This window comes from Phaenicophaeus curvirostris, chromosome 6 (genome assembly GCF_032191515.1).
Source record: "Phaenicophaeus curvirostris isolate KB17595 chromosome 6, BPBGC_Pcur_1.0, whole genome shotgun sequence".
NCBI classification, from domain to species: domain Eukaryota; kingdom Metazoa; phylum Chordata; class Aves; order Cuculiformes; family Cuculidae; genus Phaenicophaeus; species Phaenicophaeus curvirostris.
Genome location: NC_091397.1, coordinates 29,908,233 through 29,921,675, shown reverse-complemented (window position 1 = coordinate 29,921,675; position 13,443 = coordinate 29,908,233). Strand labels below are relative to the sequence as shown.

Sequence of the window (13,443 nt, the reverse complement as noted above, 5' to 3'; positions counted from 1 at the left end):
TTCTAGCACTATGACAGCTAGTAGGATCTTGCACGTTTTTTTGGACACTGTGATTATCACAGGTAAAAAGATGAGCTTCTGTAAAATGTGTTTCCTCATAATGGCAGCTTCTTCTTGTGCTGTGGATCACAGATAAATAAGGCTATTAGCTGTATTACAGTGTGATGTAAGATGTGAATGTAGAGAGATGAAATCAGATACTTGACAAATAATATATTTACATTATTTTAAGTTCTTTTTCCATAAAGAATCTTTAGGAAGATGATCCAGCAGAACACCAAGCTTACAAAGTTGAGTTGTTTTTCCCTAGAGCTTTCTCCTTTCAAACACCTACCTACCGGTAAAATATATACTTAAAGGTATATTCAAGTGATAAACAAGTGTTTTGGTAACTGCAACTTTTTTTTTCCACAAACTAAATGGAGTAGAAAAAGCAAAGTAGTATGAACTGTGGCCACAGTTTGTTTCCTGTACTTGGTGGATGACAGCAGTACAGCATTAATCTGTTTTGGTATAAGAGCTAGAAAGGCATAGAATGTGGTGTCTGGTCAGATGGCATCTCAAAATACTGAATGTATCTACAGTCATGGTTAGACAGGAGCTGTTAGACCATGTGTATATATGAAGCACGTGGAAGGTTTGGAACACTTGGAAATCTTGGAAGGGCGAGGAGAGCAGTAGAACTGACATTCTTGTAGTTGGCTTATTTTTATGTTTTAGGGTTGTGATTAATCAGAAAAAAAAATGCAGTTAAGTAAATTGTGTGGGCTAATAGTTAAGGATGAAGTTAAGGATGACTTTTCCTCTGAATGTGCCTGTAAAATAGGGAGTAAAGAGGAAAACACTGGAAAGAGAAGGCATTGAATTGTAAATGAGATATAGTTAGGGAGCTCCGACTTCCTTAAGAGATTGAATGCTGCATTCTGATACAGAGTTGTGGGAAGTGAATGACATACTTAATGTTGCCTAGGATGGATGTCTGTGGTAATGCATAAAATTAAGTTAATGCTGTGTAATCAAATAATACTTCTTGTCTCACTGTTATGAAAACTTAAAAGAATTCTAAAATATTAGTACATCTAAAAGCTATTGTTGTTAAGGCCATCCAAAAGCCTTCTGCTTGAAGAAGTAGTGTTTGCCTTTGTACCCGCTCCACCCTTGAGAAAAAGGCAAAGGGAGTAAATTATTCACTTTCCTACTGTCTTCACATGCCTCGGTTCTTTTCCTATATCAGACACTTCACAGGGCTGATTCATCGTGCTAAGCTGAGAGAAATTTAAACTTCTGCAGAAGGTAAAGCATACTTCCCCTGTTCTGGAGTTGAGTTGAGTGAGTGCTGCAACAAGTCTGATAATGGTGAGAGTTGTGTTAAGGTGGGAGGGGTTTAAAGCTGAGAGTGGAGGTGGAAGTAAAAAAAGATGAAGCATGGGAATTATTTCCCCTTTGGCTCACCCATAGCCTATATAGCTCAGCATATAATTTTGTTCCAGTTGTTTAGGAATCCAGACTTTTATCAATTTTGATTTAATTGCTGGCGTAAAAAAAGTAATTGTTCTGGAATTTCCTTGACTGTACTAATACCTTGTTCAAAAAAAAATAAAATCCAAAACAAACAAAACCACTCCCACCAAATCCACCACACTATTTTTTGAAGGGAAGCAGTCTGTATGCTGTTTAGCTATGAGATCACAAGTAAAGTAATTCTCATATCTTATTAGCAAGGCGCTTATTATTCTGTGCATTTATACCTTTTCATTCTTATCTGATACTCATCTATATGATAATGGAGAAATCTGGAATAATCTTACTCTATGCTCTTCACTCCTTGATAATCATCTGAAATTCTTTAGCTTTGGGGGCTACAGTTGAGGGTCAGAGCCTGCTGACTTAAAGATACACAAAGTAAAAGAAATGCTTCTGCACAGGCATGTATGTTATATGCCTGTGCCTTTTAATGTGTGTGTAGTACACTTTAATGGAAAGGTAGTCAGGAAATAATAACTCATTAAAGAAGAGAAGGAAACGGGAGTCTGCTGTGGGCAGTAATGCATTAAGTTTTATGAGAAATTCTTTCTTTGATTTGTGTTGGGTGCTTTCTCCTTTCAGACGCCTACCTTCCGGTAAAGTATATACTCAAAGGTATATTCAAGTGATAAACAAGTGTTTTGGTAACTGCAAATTTTAATCTCCACAGGTTAGTTACTCCTCTCTGCCCTGTTCATGTGCTTAGCCAGTAGTGTGCACAGCGTTTCCAGTACTGTCTAAATGCTCAGTTCTAGGGAGCCAGGATTGACAAATGTGATACTGTTTGCGCAAGCTTTTCCAGACTTTTTGGGCCAGAGGAAGATGAGCTTTCTATAAAACTGGATTAGATTCTCATCTTTTTTTTTCTTTTTTTTTTTTTTGGTGAATTTAGAGTTTTAGATTAAGTTCTAAATGTATATGTATTATAAATACACTCAGCAAATTTCTGTTCTCTTATGCAGTCAGGAATTAACTTACGTTTTTTGGCATCTCAAACTGTGGCAGTAAAATCTGCTGCTCAAAGGCAAATTACCTCATGTTTGTTTGGTTTTTTTGATTCAGTCATCAGATTAAAGGCATCAAATCAAGCTAATACTGGAAAGATCCCTCTCCGGATCACTCAGGATTTTTATAAACCTTGTCCCATCTTAACCCCATCACCTTTTTTTCCAACTGAAGACTCTTATTAAGTCATTCTTTTCTTGCAAGCCATTCCATACTTACTGTTCTACTTCCTATCTTTCTCTGAACTTTCACCACTTATGTTCACTTTGAAACGGGGGAAGAACCAGAATTGCACATGATAATGAAATTCTGAACACACAGTGATTTCAGTGTGGAGTAAGTGGTCACTTAGCATTTTGTAACTTTTTAAACATTTATTCTAGGCTGTTGAAACTTTGACTTTTTTTTTTTTTGTGAAGTGGATGATCTTAATGCTTGAAATGGAGAGCAAATTATTATTTTTACTCCATTGTGTTAATTTCAAGTGAATGAAATGCTAACGTTCTTTTACTGTACTTACTGCCTAAGAGCTAAATGTAAATAATTCTAATTATAAACCAGCTTTAAAGTAGAATATTTCAGGAGAAAGTAATATCAAATATAGTGATACCAAACCTCATAATTTTATCTTCTTACATTCTGTAATGAAAATATTATTATTGAGTTGTTTTTTTTTTCGTGATATTGCTTTTGCAGTCATCACAATATGGTGAGCAAAGGCCTTCTAGTATAACTAGTCTTTACTGTTTGTCATAACAGAACTTTCATAGAATCAAGAATCATCAGGGTGGAAAGGACCTCTTGAATCATCAAGTCCAACCATTCATGTCAATCACTAAACCATGTCCCTGAGCACTTCGTCTATCAATCCTTTAAATACCTCTGGGGATGGTGACTCAACTGCCTTCTTGGGCAGCCTGTGCCAGTGCCCAATGACCCTTTCTGTGAAAAATTTTTTTCCTAATGTCCAGCCTGAACCTCACCTGGCAAGGCTTAAGGCCATTCCCTCTTGTCCTGTCCCCTGTCACCTGAGAGGCCAGCCCCCTCCTCTCCACAACCTCTTTTTAGGTAGTTGTAGAGAGCAGTAAGGTCTCTCCTCAGCCTCCTCTTCTCCAGGCTAAACAACCCCAGCTCTCTCAACCGTTCCTCATAAGACTTGTTCTCCAGCCCCTTCACCAGCCTTGTCGCTCTTCTCTGGGCACACTCCAGAGCCTCAACATCCTTCTTGTGATGAGGGGCCCAGAACTGAACACAGTATTCGAGGAGAGGTCTCACCAGTGCCGAGTACAGAGGGAGAATAACCTCCCTGGACCTGCTGGTCACACCGTTTCTGATACAAGCCAAGATGCCGTTGGCCTTCTTGGCCACCTCGGTACACTGCTGGCTCATGTTCAGTTGGCTGTCAGCCACCACCCCCAGGTCCTTCTCCTCCAGGCAGCTTTCCAGACAGACTTCTCCTAGTCTGTAGCACTGCATAGGGTTGTTGTGCCCCAAGTGCAGGACTCGGCATTTGGCCTTGTTGAACCTCATGCTGTTGGTCTCAGCCCAGCAGTCCAGCCTGTTAAGATCCCTTTGCAGAGCCTTCCTATCCTCCAGCAGATTGACACTTCCTCCCACCTTAATGCTGTCTGCAAACTTGCTAAGGGTGCATTCAATGCTTTCATCCAGGTCATTGACAAAGTTATTGAACAGTGCTGGACCCAGCCCTGAGCCCTGGGGGGACTTCTTATGACTAGCCTTCTGCTGGAGTTAACTCCATTTACCGGGACGCCATCAAACTAGTTTTCCACCCAAACTTTGTTTGTAATGTTTAGTTATCATGTATTTTTAAGCTAACTTTTGCTATGTTAAAAGCTCACAGGTAAGCATTGTAAAGGCTGCTTATGGTAAAGGATGTAGTTTGTTACTGGATAGATCTTATCAGCTCCTGATGGGGTGGGTAGTATTGTCTCCAGTGCTACTGTTTATGAACCATAATGGGAAGCCAAATTGGCAGGAAACTAGCTGTGACAGAAAACCAGTTGTTTTTAAAAAGTTGTTTTAAGATGCTTTATTTATTTGAATCAGCTTATTGCAGAAAAACATTGTTACTCCCCTTCCCCACTAAAGAAAACCACCCATTTTTACATCAATGACCTGATTAATTTTTCCTGCATCTTTGAACTATGTTTACATAAAAGTAGATGCTAAAGCATGGGGAATGAAACAAATAGTGGTATTTTTATTTGCTCTGTAGACTAATGAACTGTAGAATATTATCACAGGGGACATATTTTCTGAATCTGAGTGGAAATATTATTAATCTATTCCTGAAGGACTGTACCTCAGAAAAGGATCCATGCTAGAGCAGTTCTTGAAATATTGCAGCCCATGGGAATGACCCTATATTGGAGAATATCATGAAGGACTGTCTGGCAGCGCTCTGGCGGAGACAGCACTTAATGTACTGACCACAGCTCCCATTCCCTTACCTTCTGTGCCACTGGAGAAGGAGAGCAGGAAGCAGAGAAGCTGGTAGTGAAGTTGAGCCTGGGAAGGAGGCACAGTGGTGAGAGGAAGTTGTTTCTAGATTTTTTTCTTACGCCTCATTATCCTACTCTTTTAATTTAATTTATCGATTTCCCAAGTCAAGTATGTTTTGCCTATGATGGTAATTGCTGAGTGACCTCCCTGTCCCTTTCTTGACCTGTAAACTTTTTAATCTTATTTTTTTCCCCCTTTCCTATTGAGGAGGGGAAAATAGAGTGGCTTGGTGGGCATTTGGTAGCCAGCCAAGGTCAGCAAAGTCAGTCTATGAAAACTGCAGTCATTCTGATCTCATATGCAAATTTTCAAGTAGCTACAAATTTGGATGAAGTTCTGAAGCACTAGGTTGTGCAATACTAAATTCTTGCTCTGCTACCCTGACCCTGCTTTCCAAGATGTGTAACTGTTCTATTGGCAGCCTAGTCCTCAAAATTTCCACCCTTGAGTTTTCGGACATCAAAAGCGTTACCTATTTATTATTAAAGGTCTGACAATCATCTTCAGAAATAGATCATGAGCAGCTAGCAGTGTACAAACTTAAAGATGGTCCATAAATAACTTTGCTCTTGAACCACAGCTGTAGGAAAGAATTGCTTAATAATATCTGTGTCAACTGGACAGTATTTATCATCTGCTTCCTCATTTCAGCATCTAGCATTCTTAATTAGGTACCTTAATTAGCTATATCCTTTAGTTAACTTGTAGCAACCAAAAATAAGCAGCTTTCAGCTTGTTTAGGTAATCATTCTGGGAGCCTCTGGGAGATGAGATGTTGAGTGGTAACTGCTTTGCAAAAAAATTTTTTTTTTTTTTTAAACTCATGTATCTTCTGAAAAAAGTTTTCTGTCTCTGGAAGAAGAAATGAAAAACTTGTTTTGTTTCTTGCTTTCTGACAAGGGGCACACAAGTTTGAACTTTTTTAAAACTAAAAACATCTTCCTACAAGCTTACTTTTTTAAAAGAGAAACTTACCAAGACATAAACAACCTGATAATTTGCTGCCTTTGATTAGTGTCTGGCTCTGTCTGTCCCTCTACTGCCCTTTCTTGCTTTGTGGAACATCTGCTGAGAACTTATACTAACTGGTTTATTTTGCTGGAACAAGAAGCAGTCCCTGGGCTGGGATAGAGGGAATCAAAATGAGGAGCAGGCTTTTTTGCAGCATCAGTGAGTTAAAGCAGCTCTTTTTGGGGCCTAGTAAACGCCAGAGCTGGTTCTAGAAGGGAGGAAGTTTGGGAAATGAGCTTGGGAAGAGCCTTCAACCTTTCCAGTCTTTACACAAGTTGACTGACCATGCATGTTAGGATCATAAGGAAAGGTGGATTTTGGATGTGATTCAAAGATTTGACCGCAAGAACTAGTCTGTTCTAGGCAATAACATCCAGTTTGTATGAAGTTTTTTTAAGGCTGGATGTAATGTGTGATACCGATTAGTGCATAAACTAGAACACAGTCCTAAATGTAATTTGAAAGAGGATTAATAAATTATGCAGCCAATCTTAAAAAAGACCCCCTTATCATTTCAAAATACTTGTTTTTAAAAAGAGTATGTATGTATTATTAGGCAAAAGGGTGGGGTTTTTTAGTAACTTGATCCTGCTCATTTCACTAAGCGCGGTGTTTATTGCTGACGAAAACCCTCCACCTTAATTCTTTTTAGAGACCTCTGTGACGGTCCTGTAGTTTGACTGTGTCATGTGCATGCTTCACACTGCATGAAGCCTTAACGAACTTGTTTCAGGATTAACCTAATACCAGTAAGAAACAGGATTTGAGGTCTTACACAAAGCTGGGAGGAAGCAACTGTCAGTTTCCTGTTTCAATTCTTGATATGTGAAGAATCATCAGAGGGAAACAAATTGATTTTCTTTAATCATGAGTGAACAAGATTATGAAGAAAGTGGACCAAATCAAAGTGAGTCTCTTTAGAAGACAATACCATGCTTCAAATGACTTTTACTGAAATAGCAGGTTCTGTACTTCCATTGGTATTGTAAAGAATTTTTGAAGAGCTTTTGCAGTGTGTTTTCATTATATGTATGCTATGCTTGATTATAATAGTAGCCTAAGTAAAGGATAGCTAAAATTCAGTCGCATTGATAAAATGAGTGACGGTTAGTATTAGAATCCTTCGTTATGTAAAGGGGTTTACAAGGAGCTTAAGTACACTGTTGTTCTGCTTTCTTACTTACATTGATGAAAAAAATGCGGTAATGAGTGATCCAGTAAATATATTTAGAAATTTCTTTACTTAAAAAAAATAACCTGCAACTTTGAAGTAGATTACACTGAATTCTTAAAACCATCTGATGCAAAAATTAAGAAGCAAGATGTATTCAAACAAAGTTATTGATGCCTTTTCATAATTCGAATTAAAGCAAGGTAATGCCTCTTGAAAACTTGAGTTTTCTAGAGCTGGAGTACCCCTATATATTTTTTGATTAGGATTGGTAAGAAATTTTTAAGATTGTCTGAGTTGTCTTTAGTTGCCTGCCAATCAAAAATTTGTACATATAGGAGTTAAATGATAGAGAAGATAGAATTACACGTTTTGCCACAGACAGCTTTCTAGGACTTGATGTTTGTATGTATTAATTTTAGTGCATTTTAAACTTTACATATTTTTACCTTGAAAAGTTAATTTGCAGTAACAGTAAATGTTTGTCTGACCTTATGCAAACGGGATCTTAACTTCATATTTTCAATTTGTAGTGGTTCATTTTTAATGTGACCAAATATGCAGTTTTTATTAAAACCTGTCATTTTTCACCTGTATCTGGCTAACCTGGGCGTACTTAAGATGTATGGACTGTGACTAAGAGTTGCTCTTTGAAAACTGTGAAAAGTTAGCACTTCATGAGAAGTGTTATTCTTCAGCAGTGTAAAAAGCTAGAAATGTCTAGTGGGAAGCTCAACTTTTTAGTTTTACACATCCTTATCATAGCTGAGCTGTCTTATTTGAGGTCATTTTGTTCAAAAGTTCTAGATTATTCTCACTTCTTTGAACACCACTTGTATTCTTTTTGCTGTATAAAATATTTATATTCTTCAGATTGATATTAAGCTCTTACGGCATGATAAGAGATGTAGATGCTGGCATCTTTTTGACAAAACATGTTTGAACATGAAGGAACATAAGAACATGTCTTGAATGTGAACAATGATGACAGGCATAGTATAGTATAACGAGGAAGCAGTGAATCTGGAAAGGATCTAGCGGTCAGTCTGGAAGAGAATAGCATGAGCTTGGTTTAATGCTGTGGTAAAGAGGGCTAGCTTGATCCTCGGGGTAGAAAGGAGATGATCATACTTACGTAAATAGCATGATTCCTGCACCTGGGTCAGGGCAATCCCAAGCACAGTTACAGGCTGTGTGGAGAATAGATTGTGTGCGATTCTGGAGAGAAGATCTTGGGGTGCTGGTGGATGAGAAGCTCAACATGACCCATTAATGTATACTTGCAGCCCAGAAGGCCAACCATATCCTGGGCTGCATCGGAAGAAGCGTGACCAGGAGGTCAAATGAGGTGGTTCTTCCCCTCTACTTTGGTCTCATGAGACCTCACCAGGAGTAATGTGTTCAGTTCTGGAGTGCCAAGCACGGGAAGGACATAGATCTGTTGGAAGGAGTCCAGAGGTGGGCCATGAAGATGATCAGAGGGCTGGAGCACAACACATGCAAGGACAGGCTGAGAGAGTTGGCCTTGTTTAGCCTGGAGAAGAGAAGGTTCTGGGGAGTCTTTGTAGCAGCTAATGAGTACTTAAAGGGGGGCAGCAGGAAAGCTGTGATGGGGCTCTTTTTCAGGAAGTGCAGTGACAGAACAAGGGGTAATGGTTTTAAGCTGATAGAGGGTAGATTTAGGTTAGATATTGGGAAGACATTTTTTCCTGTGAGGGTGGTGAGGCATTGTTGGAACAGGTTGCCTGGAGAGGTAGTTGATACCCCCATCCCTGGAGGTGTTCAAGGCCAAGTTAGATGAGTCTTTGTGCAACCTGACCTAGCTGAGGGTGTCACTGGCCATGGCAGGGGTTTTGGAATTAGATGCTCTTTAAGGTCCCTTCTAACCCAAATAGGTGATCTTGAGTGCTATCATGAAGCACATGCAAGAGAACCGGGTGATCAGGCCCAGTCAACATGGGTTCACAAAAGGCAGGTCTTGCCAAACTAACCTGATCACTTTCTATGACAAAGTGACTCGGCTGCTGGATGAGGGAAAGGCGGTGGATGTAGTCTTCTTGGACTTCAGAAAAGCCTTTGACCCAGTTTCTCACAGCATTCTGCTTGAGAAACTGTCAGCCTCTGGCCTGGACAGGCACACACTCTCCTGGGTGGAAAACTGGTTCGATGGCTGGGCCCAGAGAGTGGTGGTAAATGGAGTTAACTCCAGCTGGATGCCGCTTGCAAGTGATGTTCCCTAGGGCTCAGTACTGGGTCCAGCCCTATTCAATGTCTTCATCAATGACCAAGATGAAGGCATTGAGTGCACCCTTAGCAAGTTTGTGGCTGCCACCAAGCTGGGTGGAAGGGTAGGGAGGCTCTGCAAAGGGATCTGAACAGGCTGGACTGCTGGGCTGAGACCAACAGCATGAGGTTCAACAAGGCCAAATGCCAAGTCCTGCACTTGGGGCACAACAACCCTATGCATTGCTACAGACTAGGAGAAGTCTGTCTGGAAAGCTACCTGGAGGAGAAGGACACCTGTTGGTTGACAGCCGACTGAACATGAGCCAGCAGTGTGCCCAGGTGGCCAAGAAGGCCAACGGCATCTTGGCTTGTATCAGAAACGGTGTGACCAGCAGGTCCAGGGAGGTTATTCTCCCTCTGTACTCGGCACTGGTGAGACCTCTCCTCGAATACTGTGTTCAGTTCTGGGCCCCTCATCACAAGAAGGATGTTGAGGCTCTGGAGTGTGCCCAGAGAAGAGCGACAAGGCTGGTGAAGGGGCTGGAGAACAAGTCTTATGAGGAACGTTTGAGAGAGCTGGGGTTGTTTAGCCTGGAGAAGAGGAGGCTGAGGGGAGACCTTACTGCTCTCTACAACTACCTAAAAAGAGGTTGTGGAGAGGAGGGGGCTGGCCTCTTCTCCCAAGTGACAGGGGACAGGACAAGAGGGAATGGCCTTAAGCCTTGCCAGGTGAGGTTCAGGCTGGACATTAGGAAAAAATTTTTCACAGAAAGGGTCATTGGGCACTGGAATAGACTGCCCAGTGAGGTGGTCAAGTCACCTTCCTTGGAAGTGTTTAAAAGACAGGTGGATGAGGTGCTGAGGGGCATGGTTTAGTGGTTGATAGGAATGGTTGGACTCGATGATCCAGTGGGTCCTTTCCAACCTAGTGATTCTATGATTCTGTGATTCCATGATTCTGTGACGGCAAGCAGTGTTAGAAGTCCATATTTGATTTCTAAGGTCTTACAAGTGTAACTTAAAATCTGGAAATTGCGTTGCCACAAAAATGATGAAAGATTATGAAAAGTTTTTATGACCTTAATTGTTTCTTTTTTTCAAGAGGAAGCTTGAGGCAATTCAATGACAATCACAGATAGAAAGCACGAAGTGTGAGGGCTTAAATTTGGAAGATACACCAGGATGTTACAGGTGAAAGTCTGAGAAGAACCAAATTTAAACAGAAATAAGGACCAATTTGTTCTAGATTTTTCCCAGTAATTTAAAAAAACTTAATCATTGTAAAAATGAATTGATAGGGGTTTTTCCTATTTCATTTCTGCAAACATCAAGAGATATGCTGGTCAAATCCTGCTATGTTTTTTCAATGTTATGGAGCCTAGTGCAGAAATGAAATTCTGCAGCCTGTGGAAAGACAGAAAATCAGATTAGACAATATAGTGGTTTTGTCCTTAGTCTCTTGAACAAGCATCCAAGTGCAAATTTAGGATCACGTAATCAGTCATTTCCTCCTTCTCCCCCAAATCCTGCTTTGCCAATTTCCCTAAGACCTGCCACCTGTGACAAATTTCATTTTTCATGTGCTAACATCAATCAAATTTTGCAGTGTGGGTGTGACTAACCACTATAGTTGAATGACATAGTGATACTGGCATCAATTTGAAGAAGCTGGTTTTGATTGCACTGATTGTTCATTCTTACACTAATAATATCTCTAGTGACAGTTCAAGCATCTGTATAGTGAACGCACAAACTCATCTGTATTGAAAATACCAGTAAGAATAAAAACAAAAGCAAACCAGTGCTTTCCCTACTCAGTATTAAGCTTGCACCACTATTGCATTTATTATAAAATTGTTCTGTTTGTGTGAGGGACAGTGTAATGCAGGGACAAAAATGGGTGAGAGTAATAACTGTGAGAGGACGCTTCCTCTTTGGCAATAAAGGTGGCTTATGCCTGTTGAAGGTGTACGGATGGATTCTGTCTCCCACTGCATAAAATGGACCAGTTCAGATCAGATTAGACATTAAGGTAACATACATTAAAGAATTCTACCAGTCGGTGTTTGTGAGGATCACTGCTTTAAAGCTTCAAGAGTATTAATTTTAGGAAAGAACTGTCTGTTGCCTAAATGACCGACACTTTGAATTGTGATATGCAGACGTATTTATGGAATTGGCTTGATGGTTGCACTCTGAGAGTTGTGGTCCACAGCTCAGTATCCAAATGGAGGCTGGTGATGAGCAATGTTCTGCAGGGGTTGGTATTGGGATTGGTGTTTAACATCTGTGTTGCACACGTGGACAGTGGAATTGAGTGCACCCTCAGCAAGTTTGCTGATGACATCAAGCTGTATGCCATGGTCAACATGCTGGAGGGAAGGCATGCCGTACAGTGGGACCCAGACAGGCTTGAAAGTTGGGCCTGTGTGAACCCCGTAAGGTTCAACAAGGCCCAAGTGCAAGGTCCTGCCCCTGGGTCAGAGCTATCCCAAGCACAAATGCAGGTTGGTTGTAAAATGGATTGAGTGTAGCCCTGAAGGAATTGGGGGTGCTGGTGGATAAGAAGCTCAACATGACCCATTAATGTATACTTGCAGCCCAGAAGGCCAACCATATCCTGGGCTGCATCAAAAGAAGCATGCTCAAAGGGTCAAGTGAGGTGATTCTGTGATTCTATTCTGCTCTTGTGAGACCTCATCTGGAGTACTGCTTTCAGTTCCAGAGTTCCAAGCACAGGAAAGACTTAGATCTGTTGGAAGGAGTCCAGAGGAGGGCCATGAAGAGGATCAGAGGGCTGGAGAACAACGCATACAAGGACAGGCTGAGAGAGTTGGGCTTGTTTAGCCTGGAGAAGAGAATTCTCCAGGAAGGCCTTACAGCAGCCTACGAGTATTTAAAGGCGGCCTGCAAGAAAGCTGCAGTAGAGCTCTTTCGCAGAGAGTGCAGTGATAGGATGAGGGGTAACGGTTTTAAACTGAAAGATTTAGGTAAGATATTGGGAAGATGTTTTTTCCTGCGAGGGTGGTGAGGCATTGTTGGAACAGGTTGCCCAGAGAGAGGTTGTGCCTGCCCTATCCCTGGGGGTGTTCAAGGCCAAGTTAGATGAGTCTTTGTGCAACTTGACCTAGTTGAGGGTGTCCCTGCCTATTGCAGTGGGGTTGTAACTAGATACTCTTCAAAGTCCTTTCCAACTCAAACCATGCCATGATCGCAATGCTTGGGTATCTGTAGAAATAAAAAGTAGCAGTTTTTTCATGTTCTGTCAATACAGAAAGTACCAGACAGGGTTCTAGGAATGGTACATTAGTTATGGCTTTAGTTTGTCTGCTGGTCCCTCAGTAAACACAGGCTTGTGCTATGGTATGTGAATGTTCTATAGCAGATTCAAAATAAAAATAATAAATTTAAAAGTGTGTATGGGGTGGTAACATTTACTTCTAGAGTTTAGACTTTGATTACTTCATGTTGGATGGAGGTGAGTGTTGGATGGAGGTGAGTGTTTTGTATGTGTCATTAAGAGAAACAGTATACCATAATGAAGCCCACAGAATATTTTTTTGTTGTTCTTGTAGTTTGCCTTTCTTATGGATCTTTTGATACCAGTGTTGGTCCAAGATTAAATACTGTCTCAGATGGACTGTTAATTTAGTATAGATTGAAGATTTTTTTTGCCTGTAAACCCTCATAACTCAAATCACATTCAGAAATCAAGCAATAGTAGGTATAGGTTTTTGGAGTGCTTTAACTTGTTTCCAGAAGACATCTGCATCTTAAAGGAATGTCTAAAATTGCATTGGAAGTTACCATTTTTATTGTATGTTTATCTTGCCTCTACATCCAAGAAGAGTTTGAGTTGATGTAGTTTCAAAGAAGCCTGAGGGAAAGGTGATTTGCCTGTTAAGTGTTGAAAGAAGCTGCCAGAAAAAGTGGTTGAGTCATCATCCATTATGGTATTTAAAGGATGTGTAGATGTGTTGCTT

The 13,443-nt window shown here is 40.6% G+C and overlaps 1 protein-coding gene across 6 annotated transcripts in view; it reads left to right on the top strand.

Moving 5' to 3' along the window:
- Nucleotides 1-13,443, top strand: part of LOC138722026 (solute carrier family 12 member 7-like) — a 72,356-nt gene that overhangs the window by 1,202 nt on the left and 57,711 nt on the right. The gene's annotated exons all lie outside the window — the stretch shown is intronic.